Raw genomic sequence first — 17,747 nt, 5'->3', positions numbered from 1 at the left:
AAAAAAAAAAAAAAAAGTAAAGACCCATCAGTGTGCAGTATTCAGGAGGCCCATCTCACATGCAAAGACACACATAGACTCAAAATAAAGGGATGGAAGAAGATTTACCAAGCAAAAGGAGAGAAGAAGAAAAAAAAAAGCAGGGGTTGCAATCCTAGTCTCTGATAAAATGTACTTTAAACAAAGATCAAAAGAGACAAAGAAGGGCATTACATAATGGTTAAAGGCTCAATGCAACAAGAAGAGCTAACCATCCTAAATATGTATGCACCCAATACAGGAGCACCCAGATACATAAAGCAAGTTCTTAAAGACCTACAAAGGGACTGAGAATCCCACGCACTAGTAGTGGGCGACTTTAACACTCCATTGTCAATATTAGACAAATAAATGAGACAGAAAATTAACAAGAATATCCATAATTTGAATACATTTCTGGACCAAGCAGGCCTAACAGACATCTACAGAACTCTCCACCCCAAATCTACAGAATATACATTCCTCTCAACACCACACTGCACTTACTCTAATATTGACCACATAATTGGAAGTAAATCACTCCTCAGGAAATGCAAAAGAAGGGAAATCATAACAGTCTCTCAGACTGTAGTGCAATCAAATTAGAAATCAGGATTAAGAAACTCACTCAAAACTGCACAACTACATGGAAATTGAACAATCTGCTCCTGAATGACAACTAGATAAACAATGAAATGGAGGCAGAAAAAAAGATATTCTTGGAAACCAATGAGAATGAAGACACAGCATACCAGAATTGCTGGGACACATTTAAAGCAGTGTCGAGAGGGAAATCTATAGCAATAAATGCCCACATGAGAAGTGAGGAAATATATGAAATCAATACCCTATGATCAAAATTGAAAGAGCTAGAGGAGCAAGATCAAAAAAACTCAAAAGCTAGCAGAAGACAAGAAATAATGAAGATCAGAGTCTTCCTTAAGGAGGCAGAGTCACAAAAAACCCCTAAAAAAAAAAATCAGTAAATCCAGGAACTAGTTTTTTGAAAAGATCAACAAAACAGACAGACCGCTACCCATAGTAATAAAAAGGAAAAGACAGAAGAATCAAATAGATGCAATATAAAATGGTAAAAGGGATATCACCACTGATTCCACAGAAATACAAAATACCATCAGAGATTACCACAAACAACTCTATGCACATAAACCAGTAAATCTAGAAGAAATGGATAAATTTCTGTACACTTGCACCCTCCTAAAACTAAATCAGGAAGAAATTGAATCCCTGAATAGACCAATTACAAGGTCTGAAATTGAGGCAGCAATTAATAGCTTACCAACCAAAAAAAGTCCAGGTCCAGGCATGTTCACAGCCGAATTCTACCAGATGTACCAAGAGGAGCTGGTACCATTCCTTCTGAAACTATTGCAAATGATACAAAAAGAGGGAATCCTCCCTAAATCATTTTATGAGACCAACATCATCCTAATACCAAAACCTGGCAGAGACACAAATAAAAAAGGAAATTTGAGGCCAATATCCATGATGGACATCAATGTAAAAATCCTCAATAAAATACTGGCAAATTGAATGCAGCAGCACATCAAAAACCTGATCCATCATAATCAAGTAGGCTACATCCTGGGATGCAAGGCTGGTTCAACAAACACAAACCTATAAACGTAATCCATCACATAAAGAGAACCAAAGACAAAAACCACATAATCATCTCAGTAGATACACAATTAACAGACAAACAGAAAGACCAATCATTAGCCAATTCCCATTCACAATTGCTATAAAGAGAATAAGATACCTAGGGACACAAATAACAAAGGATGTGAGGGACCTCTTCAAAGAGAAAATCAAACCACTGCTAAAGGAAATAAGACAGGACACAAAGAGATGGAAACATTCCATGCTCATGGTTAGGAAGAATCACTATCATAAAAATGGCCACATGGCCCAATGTAATTTATAGATTTATTGCTATCCCCATCAAGCTGCCACTGAACTTACTCACAGAACTGGAAAAAAACAACCATAAATTTCATATGGAACCAAAAAAGAGCCCTCATAGTCAAGACAATCCTAAGCAAAAGGAACAAAGCTGGAGGCTTAATGCTATTTGACTTCAAACTATACTATAAGCCTACAGTAATCTAAACAGCATGGAACTGGTACCAAAACAGAGATATAGACAATGGAACAGAACAGAGGCCTTGGAAGTAATACCACACATCTACAACCATAAGATCTTTGACCAACCTGACAAAAATAAGCAATGGGGGTTTATTACACAGGATTCCCTGTATAATAAATGATGTTGGGAAAACTGGCTAGTCACGTGCAGAAAACACAAACTGGACCCCTTCCTTTCACCGTATGCAAAAATTAAGTCCAGATGGATTAAAGATTTAAAGATAAAAACCCTAGAAGAAAACCTAGGCAATACCATTCAGGATATTGGCATAGGCAAGGACTTCATGACTGAAACACCAAAAGTAATGCCAACAAAAGCCAAAATAGACTAACAGGATCTAATTAAACTTAAGAGCTTCTGCACAGCAAAAGAAACAATCATTAGAGTGAACCAGCAACCAAAAGAATGGGAAAAAAATTTTTCAAGCTACCCATCTGACAAAGGACTAATATCCAGAATCTACAAAGAATTACAGCAGATTTACAAGAACAAAACAACCCCATCCAAAAGTGAGCAAAGGATATGAACAGACACATTTCAAAAGAAGACATTTATGCAGCGAACAAACAGATGAAAAAAGGCTCATCATCACTGATCATTAAAGAAATGCAAATCAAAACCACGTTTAGATACCATTACACTCCAGTTAGAATGGTGATCATTAAAAAATCTGGAGACAACAGATGCTGGAGAGGATGTGGAGAAATAGAAAAACTTTTACACTATTGGTGGGAGTGTAAATTAGTTCAACCATTGTGGAACCCAGTGTGGTGATTCCTCAAGGACCTGGAAGTAGAAATACCATTTGACCCAGCAATCCCACTACTGGGCATATACCCAAAGGATTATAAATTGTACTATTATAAAGACACAAGCACACGTATGTTCATTGCAGCACTGTTTGCAATAACAAAGACCTGGAATCAACCCAAATGCCCATCAGTAATAGACTGGACAAAGAAAATGTGGCACATATACACCATGGAATACTATGCAGTCATAAAAAAGATGAGCTCATGTCCTTTTCAGTGACATGGATGAATCTGGAAACCTTAATTCTCAGCAAACTGACACAAGAACAGAAAACCAAATGCTGCATGTTCTCACTCACAGGTGGGTGTTTAACTCATAGGTGGGTGTCTGTTGGGTGTTGGGGGATAGGGGAGGGACAGTGGCAGGTGGGGAGTTTGGGGAGGGATAACATTAGAAGAAATGCCTGATGTAGGTGATGGGGGGATGGAGGCAGCAAACCACCATGGCATGTGTGTACCTTGCAACAATCCTGCAAGATCTGCACATGTACTCCAAACTTAAAGTAAAATAAATAAATAAATGTTGAAAGGGAGAAAATGAATATATGTCTTATTATATCCTTCACACTCTAAAGTGAACTAATATTTTACAAATAACTTAAAAACCAATTAAAATTTTCTTTCATGAGAAATAATTCAGAGATATAAAATACTTATGTGAGTTATAAACTAGACATTCCAGTAGTGACCAGTCACATAGACCACACTGCTAATGCTCTTCCAAGTAGTCAGTAATATGGTGGTCCTAAAAACTCTGTGGTTTTCATTATTATTTTAGAATACCTAATACCTTATATTTAATATTAGAATGATGAAAGATCATTAGGAAACATAACAGCCCTCACCCACTCTTGGGTAATAAATACATGAAAGGTGTACTTTTGTAAAACAAAAGTTTAATAAACCTAATGAGTCAAATATTTTTTCTTATTAAAGGTTTAAGAATAGCAAGACTTTTCAATTACATGATTTTTAAATTTTAAGAACATGCTTCCTATTTCAATAATACTAGAATACATTGTGTAAAAATTAAAAATGGAATATTGGTAAACCTTTAAACAATGAGATTCTTGCTCTCTGTATGAAACAATTCATCTCCATTGATTTTTTTTTGCCTTAATAGTCTCTAATTCAATTTCCAAACCCACTAAAGCACAACTTCTATATTATGAAGTATTCAGAACTTCTCTGTGCCTATATTTTTATCCTTATATTTAAACACACATACACACAGGTTATACACAGACTATCATTCTTACCAAGTATCTTATTCAAAATTTTCAATATATAAAAATTGCACTGACCACTAACCTTAGTGATTTAAGTACTTTTATTAGTAATTTGTGAGAATTTAATGTAATTATTGTAGCAATATCTAAGGGAAACAAAGCTGTCAGTGCACATATATCATTCTAATATGAGCCCACTGAAAAAAGAGGGTGAGTTAGCGTGTTTTGTCCTGGGAACTTAAAAGGGTAAGTTAATTTATGCTGACAAAGAAAAATCAATAGCACATTGTGCACAAAAGAAGAATCAATCATTATTTCTTTGGCCTTGATAGTCATAATGAAATGAATTTATTGAGGAAAACGTTCCATTCAAATAGGAATTGAGTTGGCCACAAAAGTCACTAAGCTCATCAGAGGCATAATCAAGACCCTTGCATTAGAATCTTTTAGTGAGACCCAACCTAGGCATAAAAACTTGAATTCAGTGACCCAGCATATTTGGTTGGCTTCAACAGCACTGGTCAATTATAAAATCTTATATTTTAAATGCCATGATAATGGACACTTCCATCTTGCATGTCTTCAGACATTAGTTTTACTTTTATCGGTTTTTCTTTAAACCAGCTCTAATATAATAACAGGCCTCAAAGATTATTTTAGCTATTTGTAGAGAAATACATGTACAGTCATTTGTGTCCATTCTCCATTTTTTAACCTGTTTTTCTGTTGCTGTTTATTTGTTTCTCATCATTCTTACTCTAAATAACTTTCTCATTGGTTTCTAAGAACATCTTCATGTCTGCCTCTCTTTCACTGTTTATCCAGTTGTCATTCAGGAGGAGGTTGTTCAATTTCCATGTAGTTGTGCAGGTTTGAGTGAGTTTCTTAATCCTGAGTTCTAATTTGATTGCACTGTCATCTGAGAGACTGTTTGTTATGATTTCTGTTCTTTTGCATTTGCTGAGGAGTAATTTACTTCCAATTACGTGGTCAATTTTAGAGTAAGCGTGATGTGGTGCTGACAAGTACATATATTCTGTGGACTTGGGGTGGAGAGTTGTGTAGATGTCTATTAGGTCTGCTTGGTCCAGATCTGCATTCAAATCCTGGATATCTTTTTTATTTTCTGCCTCATTGATCTAATATTGACAGTGGAGTGTTAAAGTCTCTCACTATTAATGTGCAGGAGTCTAAGTATCTTTGTCGGTCATTAAGAAGTTGCTTTATGTATCTAGGTGCTCCTGTATTGGGTGCATATATATTTGGGATAGTTAGTTCTTGTTGCATTGATCCTTTTACCACTTTGTAATACCCTTCTGTAATACTCTTTTGATCTTTGTTTAAAGCCCGTTTTATCAGAGGCTAGGATTGCAACCCCTGCTTTTTTTTTTTCCTCTCCATTTGCTTGGTAAATCTTCCAACCCTTTGAGTCTATATGTATCTTTGCATGTGAGATGGTTCTCCTGAATACAGTATACTGGTAGGTCTTGGCTTTTTATCCAGTTTCCAGTCTGTGTCCTTTGATAGTGCACTTAGTCTGTTTATATTTAACATTGATAGTGTTTTGTGTGAATGTGATCCTGCCATTTTGTTACTGGCTGGTTGTTTTGCGTGTTAGTTAATGCAGTTTCTTCATTTTGTTGATGATCTTTACCATTTGGTATGTTTTCGCAGTGGCTGGTACTGGTTGTTCCTTTCCATGTTTAGTGTTTCTTCAGGAGCTCTTGTAAGGCACGTCTGGTGGTGACAAAAATCTCTCAGCAGTTGCTTGTCCATAAAGGATTTTATTTCTCCCTCCCTTTTGATGCTTAGTTTGAGGGATATGAAATTCTAGTTTGAAAATTCTTTTCTTTAAGGACGTTGAATATTGGCCCCCACTCTCTTCTGGCTTGTAGGGTTTCTGCCAAGAGATCTGCTCTGAGTCTGATGGGCTTCCCTTTGTAGGTTACCCTACCTTTCTGTCTAACAACCCTTAGCATTTTTTTCCTTCATTTCAACCCTGGTGAATATGATGATTATATGCCCTTGGGTTGCTCTTCCTGTGGAGTATCTTTGTGGTGTTCTCTGTATTTCCTGTATTTGAATATTGGCCTGCCTTGCTAGGTTCAGTAAGTTTTCCTAGATAATATCCTGAAGAGTGTTTTCCAGCTTGGATACAATTTCCCTGTCACATTCAGGTACATTGATCAAGCACAGATTAGGTCTTTTCACATAATTCCATATTTCTTGAATGCTTTGTTCATTTCTTTTCACTTTTTTCTCTAATTTTGCCTTCTCATTTTATTTCATTGAGTTGATCGTCTATCTCTAATATCCTTTCTTCTGTTTGATCGATTCAGCTATACTAACTTGTGTCTGCTTCAGGAAGTTCTCGTGTTGTGTTTTTCACCTCCATCAGGTCATTTATGTTCTTCTCTAAGCTGGTTATTCCAGTTAGCATTTCATCTAACCTTTTTACAAGGTTTTTAGTTTCTTTACATTGGGTTAGAACATGTTCCTTTAGCTCAGAGAAGTTTATTTCCCACCTTCTGAAGCCTGCTTCTGTCAATTTGTCAAACTAATTCTCCATCCAGCTTTGTTCCCTTGCTGGTGAGGAGTTGTGATCCCTTGGAGGAAGAGAGGCATTCTGGTCTTTGATGATTTCAACCTTTTTGCACTGGTTTCTTCCCATCTTCGTCTGTTTGTATCTACCTTTGATCTTTAAGGTTGGTGATTTCTGATGGGGTCTCTGAGTGGACATCCTTTCTGTTGATGTTGAAACTATTTCTTTTTGTTTTTTTAGTTTTTATTCTAACAGTCAGACTCCTCTGCTATAGAACTGCTGGAGGTCCCCTCGAGACCTTGCTTGCCTGGGAATCACCCAACGGGGATTGTGGACCAGTGATGATTGATGCCTAATCTTTCCTCTGGTAGTTTCATCCCAGAAAGGTACCCACCAGGTGTCAGCCTGAGATCTCCTGTATGAGGCATTTTTTTCTTGGTTATTCAGGGGTCAGGGAGCTGCTTGAGGAGGCAATCTGTCCCTTGTCTGCCTGCAGAAGCACTGCTGGGCTGCCTCTGACTCAGCCTAGTTGCTGTGTAGGCTTCCTCTGGCTTTGTTTACACAGGTGAGATTACACTCACCTTCACAATGGCAGATGCCCTTCCCTCCACTGAGCTCGATCATCCTGGGTGGAGCTCAGAGTGATGTGCTGGCTGCCAAACTCTCAAATGATAGGGATTTGCTGTTCTTTGTGGGGATGGGACCTGCCAGCCTGTATCACTTGTCTCCCTGCTTTCAGCTCTCCCTCTTCCTGGAGGGTGGATAGATCTGTCCTGCAGGCGCTCTCAGAGCTAGTCACAACTTCTGCCAAGATCTCTGACAACAACTCATGGCACTGGGCCAGCCAGAGCTGTCACTAAGATCTGTGTTGGTAACTCACAGTGCTTTTCAGCCTGGCAGTGTTCTCCTGAACTGTGGCTTGCAATGGCCATGGGAGAAGTACAGTAACTGAACTGGAGTGCCAAGGGGGTAAAGTCCCCAATCCTCCATCCAGCTGCACTTCCTGGGTGGGGCAGTGCCATGGCCTGCCTCGGTTTGCCATCCTTGGGCTACACCCACTGTCCAACCAGTCCCATTGAAATGAACCTGATACCTAGGTTGGAAATGCAAAGATCACTCACTTTCTGCATCTCTCTCACTGGGAACTGTGCTCTGGAGCTGTTCCTATTCAGCCATCTTGGTGGAAGTCCTAAAATAACTTTCTTCCACTCTGGCAACACCGATTAAAAAGTTTCACTTTCTTAAAGCATATTTTATGTATTTTCTTCAAAATGTAATTAACTAGTCAGTAACTAAATTAAAAAATGTAATAATATAAAATTCCTCAAGTAAACAAAGCTTTTCCAAAATTAAATACATCTAGAATAAAAGCTCTTCAAAGAAAAGGCTTATGTTTTTGGTATGCTTTTTATTGCTTATTTATGTAACATATTTCTTGTGTCATATATAAGGCGGAAAATCCAGATTTTAGTTATAATCAAGATTCCATAATTTTTTGGCTCAAATTGAAGCTTATAGTTTCTTGGTCCTGGTAAGTTAAACTATGTATTTATAGAGCTAATATCTATTTAAATGTTAAATAAGTATATAAGAAAAACCTACAGATTCTTGTTTACTAGTCCTGTGATAACAAATCAAAATGTGCCAGTCAACCATCCCCACTGCAACAACATGTTTCTGAGTCTGTCCTGTAGTGGCTAAAAATGTTTAGAACTGCTGTCAACCCACCATCACTTTCAGTCTCATTCTGGCTCTGGTAGCAACATGATTACTATCACACCAGTCTAGTTTCCACCAAGATAAATTGAGTTCTTGTTTCCATGATTTGAAGAATGTTGTGCTGCCATAGAGGAAACTGCCTTCATCACTGGACAAATCCTTTCACCCAAAATGCTTTTTAAATAATTGTTTTCATGGTTACAACAGTTTACAAAGCAACTGCAGAGTAAGCCCTCAGTTTATATGAAGGCATGCAGTACTGGCCAGGGCATGCATACATGCATGTGTGTGCATGTGAACACACACCCCATGTTATTAAGCAAAGGAAATTCCTTTAATTAATAGCATGGACCATAAAGTAGGAAACAGATATATCAGCACAAGTGACAAAAGACCAGATCAACTTTAGACACACATAAGAAAACCCCAGGCTGAAACCACTTACCTCCTTTAGTTGTAAAGACCAGACCCTTAGAAAGAACTGGATACCCCAACATAGAACTCTAGCTGGTAATTTGAGTTTATATTCCAGTTCCCAGAACAGACAAAATGAAAAAAAGGGTTTTCCTTTACATTTTTATTTTTCCTAAGGCAACTTCTGCCTCAAGGACAATCTGGTGCCATTTGCAGCTGGGAGGTACTCCTCAGCTCTGTGCTCGCATGCTAGCCCCACCACAGCTCTGTGGCTGCAGCTGTGACTACAGACTACCGGTGTCCTGCAAGGCTCCAATGTCCTTTCTGACCCACTGGCTGGATGTTCCTACTCCAAGCCTGCTGTCAACGTGTCTTAAAACTGTGATTCCCTTCATTATCCCAATTCATCAATGAGTACCTTTTTAATAATATAATGTAATGATTGAAATGAGAGAAGAATCTCTGAAATCAGGGAAGCCACTTGTTACATATGCTATTTGGTCAAAGTAATTTTATATCATGGATAGTCTATCATTATAAAAAATTGTTACAAGGATTAATGCAATGATATACATAAACCACTTAACACATTGTAATTACTCAATATTTGGTAGTTCTTATAATTAGTATTATTGTGTAAGGCCAAGGTAACTAATTTTGTATTTCTAACTAGGCCTCTTGGACAGCGAACTCTTGGACAGCAAACCAATGGCTCTTAGTCTTGGCTATGCAACCACATAAAAACAATACAGGTGTTTAGCATATATCCAAGAACAACTAGTAAAGTATCATAGGGCAGAGATCTGTCCTATTAATTTAGAAAGTTTCACAGGTAATTTTCAAAGGCAGCCAGGGTTGGGAGTTTATGTTTCTAGTTATGATATTACACTAAAGCTTAACTCTATATTTACTAAGCTAAATAATTAAATGCAGAATTCAATGCAGCTCTCCAGATGTGACACAAGAAAGGATATCCTGTTTTGACATCAAAATATTCTATTTACATTAATGTAGTCTATTTTTTTTTATTTTTTGGATAATTGAGTATCTTTTCTTTGATGCATATGATTTTTTAAAATATATATTTTATTGCAGCATAGGTACATACATGGCAATGTGGTTTGCTGCCTCCATCCCCATCACCTATATCTGGCATTTCTCCCCATGTTATCCCTCCCCAAATCCCAACCCCTGCTGTCCCTCCCCTAGGTCCACACCCCCCAACAGACCCCAGTGTGTGATGCTCCCCTCCCTGTGTCCCTGTGTTCTCCCCACTATGAATGAGAGCATGCGGTGTTTGATTTTCTGTTCTTGTGTCAGTTTGCTGAGAATTATGGTTTCCAGGTTCATCCGTGTCCCTACAAAGGACACGAACTGATTGTTTTTTATGGTTGCATATGATTTTCTTAAGTGAAGTTTCTATAATTCTGGGTTTGCCCTGTTGATTTTATTGTTTTGCCAAAATGCAGGCTTTGTCATTTTCTTTCCTGTTGTAACTCCCATTGTTAGTTCCTGGAGGTGCTCTGGAGATGAATCACAATTCTTAAATATATTGTTTCTGCCCTCTTATCCAGCATATCAGGGGCAAATTTGATAAGTACATCACTTATTTCTTCATCAAAATTGCTGATAATCATGTTTAGGTCAAAATAAAAGACAGAATACATAGAAAGAGAAGACACAATATCTGACAACTTTCTCTAGCATCTCTAGGGGCCTAAAACAACCAAAAAATGTCTTTAGAATTCAAGTATAGTGTATTAACAGAAGTGAGTATAAAACTCCAAATGCCTATTTGTTCAAATGTAGTCAGAAATTCTTGTAAAGGTTGACAAAAGCTACTATTCTTCAAATAAAGTCAAAAGATACTGATATGGAAATGAGAAAAGACTTATATTCTTGTATAAAGAGCATTTCAAAATGTAAATAACAATATTAAATGTGTTCTAGTATGACAGATTGAAATAAGAATGCTATAGCATGTCACTTGCTCAAGTTACTAGAAATGCCAGTATAATGGAAAGGGAACAAGAAGAAGAAACTTCAGTTCATGGAATTTTAGAGGTGCAAATTGCCTTAGAGATTAGAGACCAATTACATCATTTTACAGATGAGAGAAGTGAAGAAATGACTTGCCAAAGATTGCATAGCTAGATAGTGGCAGAATTAAAAATAGAATCTAGATCTTCTGACTCCTAGTCAATACTTTCTTACTACACCAAGTTACCAAGCAAATCTTATTGGGTCTATGTTTATAAGCAACCTCAATGATAAATTTAAATTTATAACCAAGCATTTATTTGTTAATGTTTAGGAACATCTTAACATAGAGTATACCTATATCATTTATAACCCAGTTTTATTTAAATTACCACTCTAGAGATAGTCAGCATCATAGAGAAAATCTTGTATGTGATTACATTTTTAAATTCTGTAACATGAGAGTATGATTAGGATAAGAACAATCCTCTTAATCTTTCACATGAATAAAATATAAACACCTGCCTTCATGACTTGCTTTATAAGCAGATGTAATTTAGAGGTTTTTTTTTGAAAATACTCTTTGCAGTAAGATTACTAAATACCTTTGTGTGAGAACATGTATATGGTATAAAACTAAAATATAAATCAATTATTTTCGACCTAACACTAGCCAGAAGCTGTACTGCTAATTAACAAGCTGAACTCCAGGATCCCTCTGCAACTGCTCATTAAAGAGTTCATCAGAAATGTTAAAAAAAAAAACCTCAAGATAGGCAAACTCTAGAGTATTGCTGTTTAGAGAAAAAGGCAGATGTCCATCTGGTTGGAATTATTAAGAATTCAAGTATGAAAAGAAATGAAAATGCTCCTAAGGAGATCATTTGTCACATGCATTCATAGATGGGCCCCATTGACTTCCAGCAGAAGGATATCTCAGTGTCATTTAAAAATGGTAGTACAATAAGTTAATGGTCACTAAGACAGGCCAGCTCCAATTCCTCAAATATCTAACAGAGTGGTGCAACTGTGAATGCCACTATATATCTTAACACAAATGAGGTTGTTAGTTAAAGCAAGGACAAATTAAAGTCCACAGTCTTCTCCTAGTGCCTTGAACAACATGCCCTAATAGGTTAAATTTAAACTAGGGTACTTACCTCCAATTATCAGAAATGATTATGTAGCCATTTTGTTTTATACAGAGAGCTACATTGAAAATAGGCAAATAAATGAACAATGAAAAAAAAACTCACAATCTGTAAAGGTAAGATTACTTTTGATCTGGCCTACAATCTAAGCTACTCTGGCTAAGTTATTCTTTCAGACAAATCTATTCTCAGCTCCTGATAATACCATATAAATGAACTTAGGGAGCACAGTGAATATGCAGATTAGGAACTGTATGTATTTTCCCCATTCATAAAAACATATTTAAATCTAAAACTCAAATGATTATTTTTAAAGTCTTAATTAAATAGGAAGCTGTTTTCTTGTTCATTTTAGCCCCACTTATCCTGCAAATATACAGTTAGCACTCCTATTAAGAATTCTAAATATTTATCTGTATCAACTCCCTGGACAAAGCAACCCTAGGTTATCCCAACAAACATAATATGTGTGATCCTATCTCTCCTAGAAAAAAAATAAAACATGCAATTTGCAGCTTTTCACTAAAGAATAAATGAATATGTCAATTACAGGAATACCATAGTATTATTAAGATACTCAACCTAAGTACAGGTTCAATATATATTAGAGCTTTGATTTTGACTTGTGACATTTCTTGTCTCTGTATTTACTTCTTCTAAAAGAATAATTTTTGTCTACTGTATTACTTACATTCCAATTTTGTTATTTTAAGCCATATACTACTACAAGAACTAGCTACCTATTATAACCCCAATTTAAGCACTGTTTTCACCATTCTGAAGATGTATATCATTCAATAAAAAATTATTAAAATTAAGAAAACTGTAGTGGCTTGCATAGTGCTCTAGTAGTGGGGCATGTTTACTATAATTTTGGAGCACTGGGGAAGATTATGAATTGGCTGAGTGCACTTCAACTGCTACTTGGCAATCTAATGTTACATGTTACCATTAAGCAAAGGAGGTCTTTAACACATTAGCAGCATTCAATCTGAAGTTCCTCACACAGAAAATGCTAAACAGGACACTGAAATTATCTAAAACATGGATACACCACTATTAGATGTTGACTATTTATAAATGTGAATCTGTTAAGTTTGATTTAATAATCAGGGACTCTTAAATGTGTCTAAATCACTAAGTTTAGAGAAACATGATTAATTTGATCATAATTTTTGCAACCCCTTAAAGACTATCTAATGGAATGTGAGCAAATTCTAGCCTTCTTTATCTGGAAAGCCTCCAAAATTCTGTAGATGTTATGGTAAACATTTAATGGCTCTCCTTTTAAAAAGGGGTTCCTGCATTTTCTATTTGCCCTTTCTCAATAGAAAACTAAATCTGAAAATTTCCTAATATTTTAGGCAGGATGGTCAGGCTACTTGCCCAGAAATGGGAAATGCTGTTTTCAACATTTCTTTAGTTTTTAATAAAAATTTAAGGCCGGGTACAGTGGCTCATGCCTGTAATCCCAGCACTTTGGGAGGCCAAGGTGGGTGGATGACCTGAGGTCAGGCAATAGAGACCAGGCTGGCCAGCATGGTCTCTACTAAAAATAGAAACCTTGTCTCTACTAAAAATAGAAAAAAGTAGCCATGTGTGTTGGCACATGCCTGAAGTCCCAGCTACTAGGGAGGCTGAGGCACAAGAATCACTTGAACCTGGAGGTGGAGGTTACAGTAAGCTGAGATCACACCACTGCATTCCAGTCTGAGTGACACAGTGAGACTCCGTCTCAAAATAAAAATTAAATGTCTACACTCTGTCTCTGATCCTCACTGCTTATTCAGTTCATGCCTGCTCACTCTGACTGCCCCACCAGTATGACCAATAGAGTATTCTTAGAGCATGAACAATCTGCGTATTGCCAAGCTGATGGACTCATTTTTGTGTTTAGCTTGCTTGACTACTTAGCAATACTCTCCATGGTTAAACAATTTCCTTTTCCTTGAAAGGCCCTGTTTTAGACCACTCTTGGATTTTCTTAGTCTCCTGTTCTGGGTACTCTTCCTTACCCAGACTTCCGTATCTGCATATTAAGAATTCATTTTCTGGCCTTTCCCTAGAACGTTATCTACCTCCCACTCAAATAAAACTTCCACAAACCTATCTTATTCATGAGGATATGCCCCATACCTATAATATCCATTCCACAAAAGATGTTCATTTTATATGTATCATTGAACAGTGATCATATTAATCTATTCCCATGGATTTAAATATTGTCTTTATTTTGGTGTTCACCAAATGCATTTTTCAAAATCTGATCTCTCTCGCACTCTAGGCTTACTAATATATGCATTTACTTACTTATTTCTTAAAAGTTACAGGCTTTTATACTTAACAAATATAAAATGTAAATTATTGATTCAGTTCAAAGTTATCCCCAGTTTTCTCCTATAATAGTATGACTATCCTTCATGTTACTAGATATAGAAATTATATACCATTCTTGAAATCTTTCATTTGCTGAACCTCATATCTAAGATATCGGAAAATCATGTCAATTTTTTCTCCAAAATAAAACAAAAATTTACCTGCTAGTCTCTATCTTCATTGTTACTGTTCTAAACCTGGCTATTAGCAGCCCTTGTTTGCACCTTTGCATAGTCTCCTAACTTGTCAATTCAAAGAACAGTGGAAGAAAGTCCACATAAATTGATTGGACTGAAAGTCCCAAAGAGATCCCAGGCTGAAATACAAATCCTAAGCACAGAATTAAGCCAATCAGGATCAAACCCACCCTCATGAACCTGTCAATCTGTTTCCACATAATGACAACTTTTAAAAATGTATATAAAACTACATCATTTCCACATAAAATTTTTACTGGATTTTTATTGCACATAGAATAAAACCATTATTTCTTACTATAAAAGGCGCATTTCTTCTATTCCTTATTTCCACTCTTCCTACCATATACTAAGTCCTGGAAACTCTGTTTTCAAGTGCTGAGCTCTTTCCCATCTCTGGAGTTTATATGTCTGTCCCTTCTATATACAACACTCCACACCTGCTGGTCTACTACTTCTCAGTATTTTGAGATCTCAGTTTATGTATCACTTACTCTTCACAGAGGCCTTTTGTGATCAAGGTGCTTAAATAGGTTCTCTTTTGAGACAGGTAGGAGAAAAATACAGGGAAATAGAGCAAATGCCATAGTTTCAAGTGGGGAATCTGGATGACAGAAATAAAGGATTTTTTTGCCACTGTTTAGCAGCTTTCCTGTGGCGCTGAAATTATTTCAAAATCTATTATTCTTAGAAAAGAAAAAATAATTGGTACTTTTGTTATTCTCTCTAGCTCTGTCCCTCAGATGTTTCCTTAAGAGTATGCATCAGTAAGACAAGGATGCTCTCTCTCACCACTCCTATTGAACATAGTATTGGAAGTTCTGGGCAGGACTATCAGGCAAGAAAAAGAAATAAAGAGTATTTAATTAGGAAAAGAGCAATTCAAATTGTCACTATTTGCAGATGACACAATTGTATATTTAGAAGACCCCATTGTCTTAGCCCAAAATCTCCTTAAGTTGATAAGAAACTTCAGCAAAGTCTCAGGATACAAAATCAATGTGCAAAAATCACAAGCATTCCTATACACCAATAACAGACATAAAACAACATCATGAGTTTACTCCTACTCATAATTGCTACAAAGAGAATAAAATACCTAGGAATACATCTAACAAGGGATGTGAAGGACCTCTTCAAGGAGAACGACAAACCACTGCTCAAGCAAATAAGGGAGGACACAAACAGATGGAAAAATATTCCATGCTCATGGTAGAAGGAATCAATATTGTGAAAATGGCCATATTGCCCCAAGTAATTTATAGTTTCAGTGCTATATGCATCAAGCTGACATTGACTTTCTTCACAGAATTGGGAAAAACCACCCAAAACTTCATACGAAGCCAAACAAGAGCCCACATAGCCAAGACAACTCTAAGCAAAAACAGAACAAAAACAAACAAACAACAACAACAACAACAAAGCTGGAGGCATCATTCTACTTTACTTCAAACTACACTACAAGACTATAGTCATCAAAACAGCATGGTACTGGTGCCAAAACAGAGATGTAGACCAATGAAACAGAACAGAGGCCTCAGAAGTAACATCACATATCTACAATCATTTAAACTTTGACAAACCTGATGAAAACAAGCAATGGGGAAAGGATTCCCTATTTAATAAATGGTGTTGGGAAAACTGGCTAGCCATATGCAGAAAGCTAAAACTGGATCCTTTCCTTACGCCTTATACAACAATTAACTCCAGATGGATTAAAGATTTAAACATAAGACCTAACACCATAAAAACTCTAGAAGAACACGTAGGCAATACCATTCAGGATGTAGGCATGGGCAAGAACTTAATGACCAAAACACCAAAAGCAATGGAAACAAAAGCCGTTAGAGATAAATGGGATCTAATTAAACTTAAGAGCTTCTGCACAGCAAAATAAACTACCATTAAAGTGTACTGGTAACCAATAGAAAGGGAAAATATTTTCACTATCTACCCATCTGACAAAGGGCTAATATCCAGAATATACAAAGATCATAAACACATTTACAAGAAAAAAAACAACCCCCAAAAAAGTGGGCAAAGGATATGAACAGACATTTCTCAAAAGGAGACATTCATGCAGCCAATAAACATATGAGAAAAAACTCATCATTACTGGTCATTAGAGAAATGCAAATCAAAACCACATTGAGATACCATCTCACACAAGTTAGAATGGCGATCATTAAAAAATCAGGAGACAATAGAGGCTGGAGAGGATGTGGAGAAATGGGAACACTTTTACACTGTTGCTGTAAGTGTAAATTAGTTCAACCATTGTGGAAGACAGTGTGGCAATTCCTCAAGGATCTAGAAATAGAAATTCCATTTGGCCCAGCAATCTCATTACTGGGTATATACCCAAAGGACTATAAAACTTTCAATTATAAAGACATATGCACCCACATGTGGCGCTGTTTACAATAGCAAAGACCTGGAACCAACCCAAATGCCTATCAATAATAGACTGGATAAAGAAAATGTGGCCCATATACACCATGGAATACTATGCAGCCATAAAAATAGACGAATTCATGTCCTTTGCAGGGACATGGATGAAGCTGGATACCATCATTTTCAGCAAACTGACCCAAGAACAGAAAATCAAACACCACATGTTCTCACTCATAAGTGGGTGTTGAACAATGAGAATACATGGACATAGGGAAGGGAACATCGTAAACCAGGGCTTGTCAAGGAATGCAGGGATAAAGGAGGCATAGCAGGGAGTGAGGAATCAGGGAGGGATAACATTAGGAAAAATAGCTAATGCAAATGATGGGGGGAGAGATGCAGCACACCACCATGGTACATGTATACCTACGTAACAAACCTGCACCATCTGCACATGTACCCCAGAACTTAAAGTATAAAAAAAAGAGGGTGCATCAGATTAAAAACTTATTTGTAGCAATTTCAATAATATATTTATTTATGTTTGTGGGTGTTTTCTCCCCACCAAGCTGCATACTCATAAGGAAAAATTGGCTTTTCAGTACTGTGGGGTGTGTAACACACAGTTACATGATTGAGAACTATTTTTTGGAATAAATATATAGTGCATATATTTAAGTGCTGTCTAACAAAATGTGTATGTTATTTATTCATGTTAATTATTTTAAGCGATAATTAATATGCTTTA

General features: G+C 36.6%; 1 long non-coding RNA gene across 1 annotated transcript in view; it reads right to left on the bottom strand.

Annotated features, from left to right (window-relative positions):
- The window catches only part of LOC119469210, a 204,184-nt gene that overhangs the window by 155,316 nt on the left and 31,121 nt on the right, over positions 1 to 17,747 (bottom strand). The gene's annotated exons all lie outside the window — the stretch shown is intronic.

Source organism: Cebus imitator, unplaced genomic scaffold (assembly GCF_001604975.1).
Source record: "Cebus imitator isolate Cc_AM_T3 unplaced genomic scaffold, Cebus_imitator-1.0 Scaffold600, whole genome shotgun sequence".
NCBI classification, from domain to species: domain Eukaryota; kingdom Metazoa; phylum Chordata; class Mammalia; order Primates; family Cebidae; genus Cebus; species Cebus imitator.
This window is presented reverse-complemented; position numbering and strand designations above follow the sequence as displayed.